This window comes from Drosophila biarmipes, unplaced genomic scaffold, assembly GCF_025231255.1.
Source record: "Drosophila biarmipes strain raj3 unplaced genomic scaffold, RU_DBia_V1.1 ptg000017l, whole genome shotgun sequence".
In the NCBI taxonomy this organism is placed as follows: domain Eukaryota; kingdom Metazoa; phylum Arthropoda; class Insecta; order Diptera; family Drosophilidae; genus Drosophila; species Drosophila biarmipes.
Genome location: NW_026114535.1, coordinates 1,538,714 through 1,547,347, shown reverse-complemented (window position 1 = coordinate 1,547,347; position 8,634 = coordinate 1,538,714). Strand labels below are relative to the sequence as shown.

Here is an 8,634-nt window from a genome sequence, read left to right as displayed (position 1 = left end):
TTTATGTTTTCCAAACTAAATTCACTTTGATTTCCCTCTTCAGATTCGGATCTGATTTGAGGCTTTTGATCAAAGTTTCTATTTTTATTATGAATTCTTTTAACGGAAAACGGTGTTTTCTCTTGTCAAAGAATGTTGGTTGAAAATATTACCGTTATCGTAATTTAATTTTTCCTCCTTTCCATTATACTTTGGTTTGTTATTTGAGTTTTGTTGCCCATATAAGTTTGACTCATTAGTCTTGCGCTGTGATGATATAAAATTGTTCGCGAATTGGGCCCTCAAACTGTTGCTATCAAGTTCTTTTACTGTTACCATTGCATTCGGTAAATCGGGTGGATTCATTAAAAATATTAAATCTGAGATATGGCCGTTAAGGCCAGTTATGAACACTTGTAGTGCTGCCTTTCTATGTTTTTCATTAAGTTCAGATGTAATTGGCTTATTCCTCCTATGTGTCATAATGGTTTTGTTAATCAAGAGAGTTAATTTTTTATTTACCAAATTATAAAATTCCATAATCGCTAATTTCTCCTGACTTAATACACTTAAGTCCTGTTCTAAAATATGTATAGGTCGCTTGTCACTAAAAACAAAATCTAATCTTGCCATTATGGCGTCAAAATTCAATACAGTTCCATTTTGAGTTAAAGCATCATTGCCAATGCCTGTAATTTTCTTTCATAGAATAGATAGTGCCGAAAAGTATTTTTCACTGCCCCTTTTGTACTGTCCCATTGCTATTTCCGCCGAATCTCTCCAGCTAACATAACTATCTTCTTCGCCTTTATATTCTCGAACCAACTTAATGATTTCATAAGAAGTATCGCACCTTACGTTTCGATCAACAGCTTCCACCTTGAATTCCTCAACCTTTATATTGTGATTTAATTGTGTCTTTAAACTCGCGATTTCATTCCTTAAAGGACTCATTTCATTATTAACTATTTGTGCAATTAAATCGCTTACATTAACCATCTGGCTGCTAGAAGCCACTGCAGGTAAGGGTGTAGTCATGGTAAGATTTTTTTCAAAGTCGTTGTTTAACTCTTCCAACTTGATTGTTTTTATTTAAAATTTTTTTGAACTAAATTCTTATATATATAAAACTATAATTAAACAGCTCACTAATTGTTATTCTTAGTTTCCTTGGATATGGGATGTCTTCTTTTTGCCTGATGATCCTGTTTGGGGTCTTCTTATAGCGAGGGATGGCCCTCAGCTCTTCTCTCAATTTATTTCCGTGTAGCGAGGGATTGCTCTCAACTCTTCTTTCTTTTGTTGAATTTGTATTTGATTTTTAATTAAAAAGTTTTTATTTATCCGTTCGATTTTTGAATATCTGTTTGCTATCTTTATTTTTGTTTATTATTTGTTTTTGAGAGTAATAGTTTATTTGAGCAGTGTGTTTTTCGTTACGGTCACTAATTAAAGGATTTTGGTAAACAAAGGGAGATTATTATTGTTTCTCTCCTTTAGCTATTTTCACGATGTAAACCTATTTAATATGTCATCGGTAAGGTTTTTGAGCGGATCGAATTCACTTTTTGTTTTCGAAAACTGTTTTGTTTTAAAACTTATTTCCGGAATTTTTTTAAAATAGCACCGCCCCACGTTGGGCGCCAATTAAATTTTTATCTTAGTTTATTTTTTTATTGATAATTCTTATTTACTAGTTTTAATAGTACCGAACTTAATTTTCCCTGCTCGCGATATTCAAGTTGTTGACCGATCAATTCGGATTCAAAAACGGACTGCCTGACTTTGGTTCCATAATTCATAATCAAACCTCGGCTTAAGAGATTTATCACAGAAATCTGATTAAGAGAATCATCCAAGAGAGTCGAAAAATAGGATGATGAAAATTGTCAATTGAATTTGAAATTGCAATTTTCCAGAATTCTGCCGAAATCGATGTTTACGTTCGCGGACTTGGGGCTCTGGTGTTTACAATATCGGCTTGGATGTTTACAGAATCCGTTTGAAGCGGAGGGTGTGAAACTGATCTGGGTGGGAATCGATTGGAGGCTTTGTTGGACAAGGGCCCCTAAGTAATGTGTCATTTAACTTGCATAGGGTTGACAGCAGGAACATTTTTGGCAAGTTGAGATAATACAGACATATTTATATTTTCTTTGATTGATTGAACTAGGTCGGAATTCGCAAGTGATTTTTAATTTAATTTGACTACTATTGACTACCTTATCTGTATTTGTTGTGTAAAGTAGTCTAATGAAAGCATTTTCAGGTGATGCTATGGTATTTGCTAAGTATATACCACTCTCAATTTCTTGATTTGGAATCAATACACTGTCTTCTATTGAATCTGTTTTAATTTTTCGGACAACTTGGAATCTTGCTGGCAGAATTATGGAGTTATTGCCAGAACTTTATGTTATTGGAACATAAATTGGAAATTTTAAGTTGATGGGTCTAATAAGAAGCCAGTCTTCGGAGGGATTGAAGTCTAGATGACAGTTGTATTTATTGATAAAGTCGATTCCTAATGTTCCATCACAGGGAATAGCGAATTGTAAATTTACGATATGAAAATTTTGTGGGATTATATGTTTAGTAGTCTGTATCTTAATGGATAATGGTCCCATGGTTTTTGTAAATTCTTGACTGATTCCTTTTGTGTCGGACTGAATGTCAGGAAAAATATCTGAATTTTTTTTGAGTATTGATATGTCTGCATCAGTGTCTATTAAAAATACAAGTTCCATTGCTGTTGCTACATTTTCAAAAGTTGCATATATATTTCGGCTGAGATTGATTGTGTGAATTTTTGTGGTTCCTATTGCTGGGTATCTAAAGGTTGTTGGGAGTTCTCCGATATATTGTGGGTTACTCTGAAGTTGTTGTTATTATTATTATTTGTAGGGTTATAACTTCTATATTGCTCGTTATTTCCCCTATAATTTCCTCTGTTCTTTCCTCCGTATTTGTTCTTATTGTTATAATATTGGCCATTGCTTCGATTATTATTATTTTAATTATTATTATAATATCCACGGACTTTGCATCTACCGCGATTATAACCTCTGTTATTGTAATTACCGCGCTGGGCATATCCTCTTTGGGCGTATAAAACTGAATTTGCGTTGCCTGTCATTTCAGTACTACTTTGTAAATACTTAATGATGGCTTCGTTCATCGTTGCGAAGCTTCCAGCCTCAAGAATTGTTTTAAGTTTTCCATGCTCATAATTTTTGATCATTATGTTAATGGCTTCTTTAGTGCTGAATTTATCAGCATGTCCGGTTGTTGACCCTTCGTCAATTTACGAAGCTTCAAGGAGCTTTCGTAAATTGTCTATTTCTGTTAAAAATTTCTTAACTGTTTTGCCTTTCTAGCTTGTTTTTGCCATTTTAGCTTTGACTACGTCGGATGTTTCACCGGCTATAGTGTCTTGCAATTTTTTATGATAGTAATATAGTAATAATAATAGTAATAATTTATATATGAGTCTATATCTTCTTCTTCCGCTTCTTTTACTGTTATAAATGCAAGAATTTGTAGTTCATGTAGATCTTTTTCTTTAATTTCAATTCCTTCGCTCGAATTGGAATCTTCAGTTTCCGTTAGGTCTATTTCTTGATCTATTGTCAAGGGGTATTCAAATTATTTAATAATAGTATCATTATGTATTGGCCTATTTTGGCTTATACATTTGTAAGACCAAAGATGTCTTTTATTTCACGGATATGGAGAGTTACATTTTTTTCATTTTTGTTGTTGTATCAATTTTGCGTAATATTTAGCACATTTATGTGTCCTAACACTGGGTGTATGTCTATTTGCGAGAAAACTACAGTTTTTTTCGGTAGACAGTACTATTGCTTTTTGCGTGCCGCTGCACTGAATGAGCTGAGGAAAAAGCTAAGTAATATTTATTCATGTACTATTTTGCAAAATCTGAAATTGATAAAGGCTCTGCTCTGTTTTTAAGTATGGCTATTGTAATTCTTATGCAATCTGTGGAATTCATTTTAATTTTTTGATTCTTGCAGAGGGTATAATGATTTAAGTCAGAAGTTTGCAACGCAGTGAAGGAGACGTTTCCGACCCCCTAAAGTATATATACGTAGTAAAGCCAGAAGAGCAGTTAGAGAGAGAAACTCGAAGTGGTCGACGCTTCTAAATCAGATCGAAAACAAAGAGAAGCGAGTAAATTTTAACGAAAAAGTCAGTCGGTGTCGAAATCTCATACGTGGCAGACATAACTTGTAATCCATATCCTAAGTATTAATAGTATAATATACAGCTTATAAACAGCTTATATTATTATTATTATACCTATTATATTAATTAATTATATTTAAGTTTTGAAAATAAACAGAGAAGATATTTTGGCACTGCTCGTGGCAGGTTTAAGTGAAAAACTGACAGAGCTAGGTTTAGACAGAAATGGAAGGAAACCTAAATTGCAAAACAGACTAATTGCTCACTATGGTTTGGATGCTGAAGACAATAATGAGGAAGAATGGATGACGATGAGGAACTAGACGAATCTTTTGCTTCCGAACATTTAAATAATAATCGGGCAGGTAGAAGAGTTGAGCGTAGAAGGAATGCAGTTGCGAGTGGGCAGAACCGTGTGGTTGAAATCCTAACTCCGGTAGGTCATGGTTTACATTGAAGGATGTAGAAGGGAGTGTGTCACAGTTTTCTGGAACTAATTCACCAGACGTTAATCAGTGGATCGAAGAACTTGAAGAGTGTGCACTCATGGTGGGTTGGAGTCAGTTGCAGGTGTTTATATATGCAAAACAATTACTTAGCGGGGCGGCTTAGCTGTTTATTCGTAGTCAACGTGATTGTCGGGATTGGAGGTCTCTAAAAAACGCATTGCTTGACGAATTCGGCGTGAGGGTGTCATAGGCAGAGGTTCATCGTAGACTTACCAAACGCCAGCAGAAGAAGAATGAATCGTTACACAAATACCTGTATGCGTTGATGGAACTGGCCAAACACATAGACTTAGATGATGAAAGCCTAATCGAATACTTTGTCGACGGTCAATCGTGACTTTCGGAAGCTTGATCATCCCAGTACAGATAAATGGCATTAATCTAAACGTAGAATTCCATGTCATATTTGACGAAGACATGGCGTTTGATGCAATTCTTGGCAAGACTCTTTTGCAGATGGTGGATATGAGGGTGACAAAGGATGGCACCGAGTTCATTCGAAGATCAGACAGATAGATTGGTTCACAATCAAAACCGAAAATACAAGAAGGGGAGAAATTACGGAATGAGTTTCAGACTTTGTGCATGATAACCTTAGAGCAGACAGGAAGTAAGCTTGATGTAGAGTTGTTTCATTTGCCATATTCGCAACGAAGTGTTGTTAAGCACATGATAGAAAACTACAAGCCAAAAAGGAATGTACGTTGCCCAGTCGAGATGAAAATCTTCCGAATCGCCAGTATCTCAGCATGCTAGACGCATAGTTTATACTGAGCAGAAGGTAGTAGACGAACAGGTTCGGGAGTGGCTCGAGCAAAAGATAATCAACCCAAGCACTTCAGTGTATGCATCACCAATCGTTCTCGTTGCAAAAAAGAACTGTCAGAAACGGTTGTGCTGCGACTATCGCAAGTTGAACGAGAAAACTGTGAGAGACAATTTTACCATGGTAAATGGACAGCGTAATAGAAAAGTTACAGGGAGCGATGATTTCTAACCAACGAATATTTCCATCTCCCAGTGGAAGCTCTCAAAAGTATACTTCATTCGTTACACAGAAAGGACAATACGAGTTCCTGTATGTGCCCTTTGGCCTTTCAAACTCGCCAGCAGTTTTTACACGGTTCATAATGGCAGTTCTCAGAGAACTCATTAAGACCGGCGACGCAGTTGTCTACATGGACGACATTATTATTCCCAGCAAAGATGTCGTAAAAGGGTTACAGAAACTAAAAAGAGTATTTGAGGTTGCAGAGCAGAATGGGCTAAGAAACAATTGGGCGAAATGTCAAATCTTACAGAGCGGGGTAGACTTTCTTGGCTACATTGTAGAAAACGGTTCGATCACGCCCAGTAATGAAAAAACGAAAGCGGTAGATAACTTTCCCGTACCGTCTGATCGAAAAGCTATACAACGATTCCTTGGGTTAACGTCGTACTTTAGAAATTTCATAGATGGATATGCAGTCATAGTCGGACCTATTGAGGAAAGATGTAAGTTTTGAATTCAAAGAGTTGCAACAGGTTTCATTCGAGCAGTTAAGTTCAACCTTGGTTAGTAAACCGGTTTTGAAACTGTATAACCCAAAGTTGCATACAGAAATACACACGGACGCGTCAAAGTTTGCTTTCGGCGCTGTCCTACTACACAAAGATCCAGTTGCATCCCGTAATGTACATGAGTCGTAAAACATAGCCGTACGAAGAAAAATATCATTCATACGAACTGGAGGTGCTAGCAGTCATGGCAGTGTTAACGAAATGGCGGGTATACGTCCTTAAAAATCATCAAAGATTGTAACGCGTTCGCCATGACAATGAAAAAGATAGAAGTTCCGTTGCGAGTAGCTAGGTGGGCAATGTTTTTGCAAGACTTTGAGATAGAACATCGATCAGGTACCAAGATGAGACACGTAGATGCGCTCAGCCAAGTTGCTTGTTTTGTGATTATTAAATCGCCAATCAAATCTTGTTCAAAGACCCAGACAGAGAACTGATCGTAGTTTTATCTCAAATGGAAACTGAGATAATCCAAATTGCTCATAAGCAATGACATTTTTCTGCAAAGAGGACGCAGGATTTGATGGAGATATCCTACTTCATTCCGAAATTGAGGTACAAAGTTATCAAAGTAGTGGGTAGTTGTGTCGAGTGTATATTGGTAAACGCAAAAGCTGGAAAGCAGGAAAGCTATCTAAATCCAATCGATAAGAGAGAAAAATCATTAGTTACCTATCATATTGATCACGTAGGGCAGATGGATATCACTAAGAAAAGATACAACCACATCCTTGTAGTCGTGGATGCATTTTCGAAGTACGTTTGGTTGTATCCAACACGCAGTACAGGAGTTGAGGAGGTGCTAAATTGATAAGAAGGCTATCATTTTTGGAAATCCATTCAGGATCGTGTCAGACCGTGATGATTCACATCTCACTTGTTCAAGGAATACTGTGACAAACACAAGATACAGCACTTACTAATCGCTACAGGTGTACCTCGTGGTACAAACATGTGGGAAAGGTTCAGCAATGGGTTAACAATATTGAGCCTAGGAGCACAAAAGAAACCCCGCTCAAGAGTAGACAGTTCAGAGCTGAAAGAGCAGATTAAGCAGTCTTCAATCCATGAGCTAGATCAAAATCATGAACAGAAAATAGGCGTACCTTTGATTTAAAGAGAAAGAAAGAAAAGCTCCATAAAGTCAACGATCAACGGAGTTGCTTTGAAGATTAAAGGAAAGTATCTTGCCCCGTACAAGATAATAAAAGTTCACAAACATGGTAGGTATGATGTTGAAAAAGTGGGAGATAGCGAGGGTCCTTTGAAAACATCCACTGTAGCCGAGTAGTTTTAAAGCTAACGGGATGAAACTTTCCCCAAAGTTTTCTTTCTTTTCTTTCTTTTCTTTTGAATTCAAAGAGTTGCAACAGGTTTCATTCGAGCAGTTAAGTTCAACCTTGGTTAGTAAACCGGTTTTGAAACTGTATAACCCAAAGTTGCATACAGAAATACACACGGACGCGTCAAAGTTTGCTTTCGGCGCTGTCCTACTACACAAAGATCCAGTTGCATCCCGTAATGTACATGAGTCGAAAAACATAGCCGTACGAAGAAAAATATCATTCATACGAACTGGAGGTGCTAGCAGTCATGGCAGTGTTAACGAAATGGCGGGTATACGTCCTTAAAAATCATCAAAGATTGTAACGCGTTCGCCATGACAATGAAAAAGATAGAAGTTCCGTTGCGAGTAGCTAGGTGGGCAATGTTTTTGCAAGACTTTGAGATAGAACATCGATCAGGTACCAAGATGAGACACGTAGATGCGCTCAGCCAAGTTGCTTGTTTTGTGAATATTAAATCGCCAATCAAATCTTGTTCAAAGACCCAGACAGAGAACTGATCGTAGTTTTATCTCAAATGGAAACTGAGATAATCCAAATTGCTCATAAGCAATGACATTTTTCTGCAAAGAGGACGCAAGATTTGATGGAGATATCCTACTTCATTCCGAAATTGAGGGACAAAGTTATCAAAGTAGTGGGTAGTTGTGTCGAGTGTATATTGGTAAACGCAAAAGCTGGAAAGCAGGAAAGCTATCTAAATCCAATCGATAAGGGAGAAAAATCATTAGTTACCTATCATATTGATCACGTAGGGCCGATGGAGATCACTAAGAAAAGATACAACCACATCCTTGTAGTCGTGGATGCATTTTCGAAGTACGTTTGGTTGTTTCCAACACGCAGTACAGGAGTTGAGGAGGTGCTAAATTGATAAGAAGGCTATCATTTTTGGAAATCCATTCAGGATCGTGTCAGACCGTGATGATTCACATCTCACTTGTTCAAGGAATACTGTGACAAACAGAAGATACAGCACTTACTAATCGCTACAGGTGTACCTCGTGGTACAAACATGTGGGAAAGGTTCAGCA

At 37.0% G+C, this 8,634-nt stretch overlaps 1 protein-coding gene across 49 annotated transcripts in view; it reads left to right on the top strand.

The window, feature by feature from the left end:
• The window catches only part of LOC108021871 (protein argonaute-3), a 448,633-nt gene that overhangs the window by 278,398 nt on the left and 161,601 nt on the right, over positions 1-8,634 (top strand). The gene's annotated exons all lie outside the window — the stretch shown is intronic.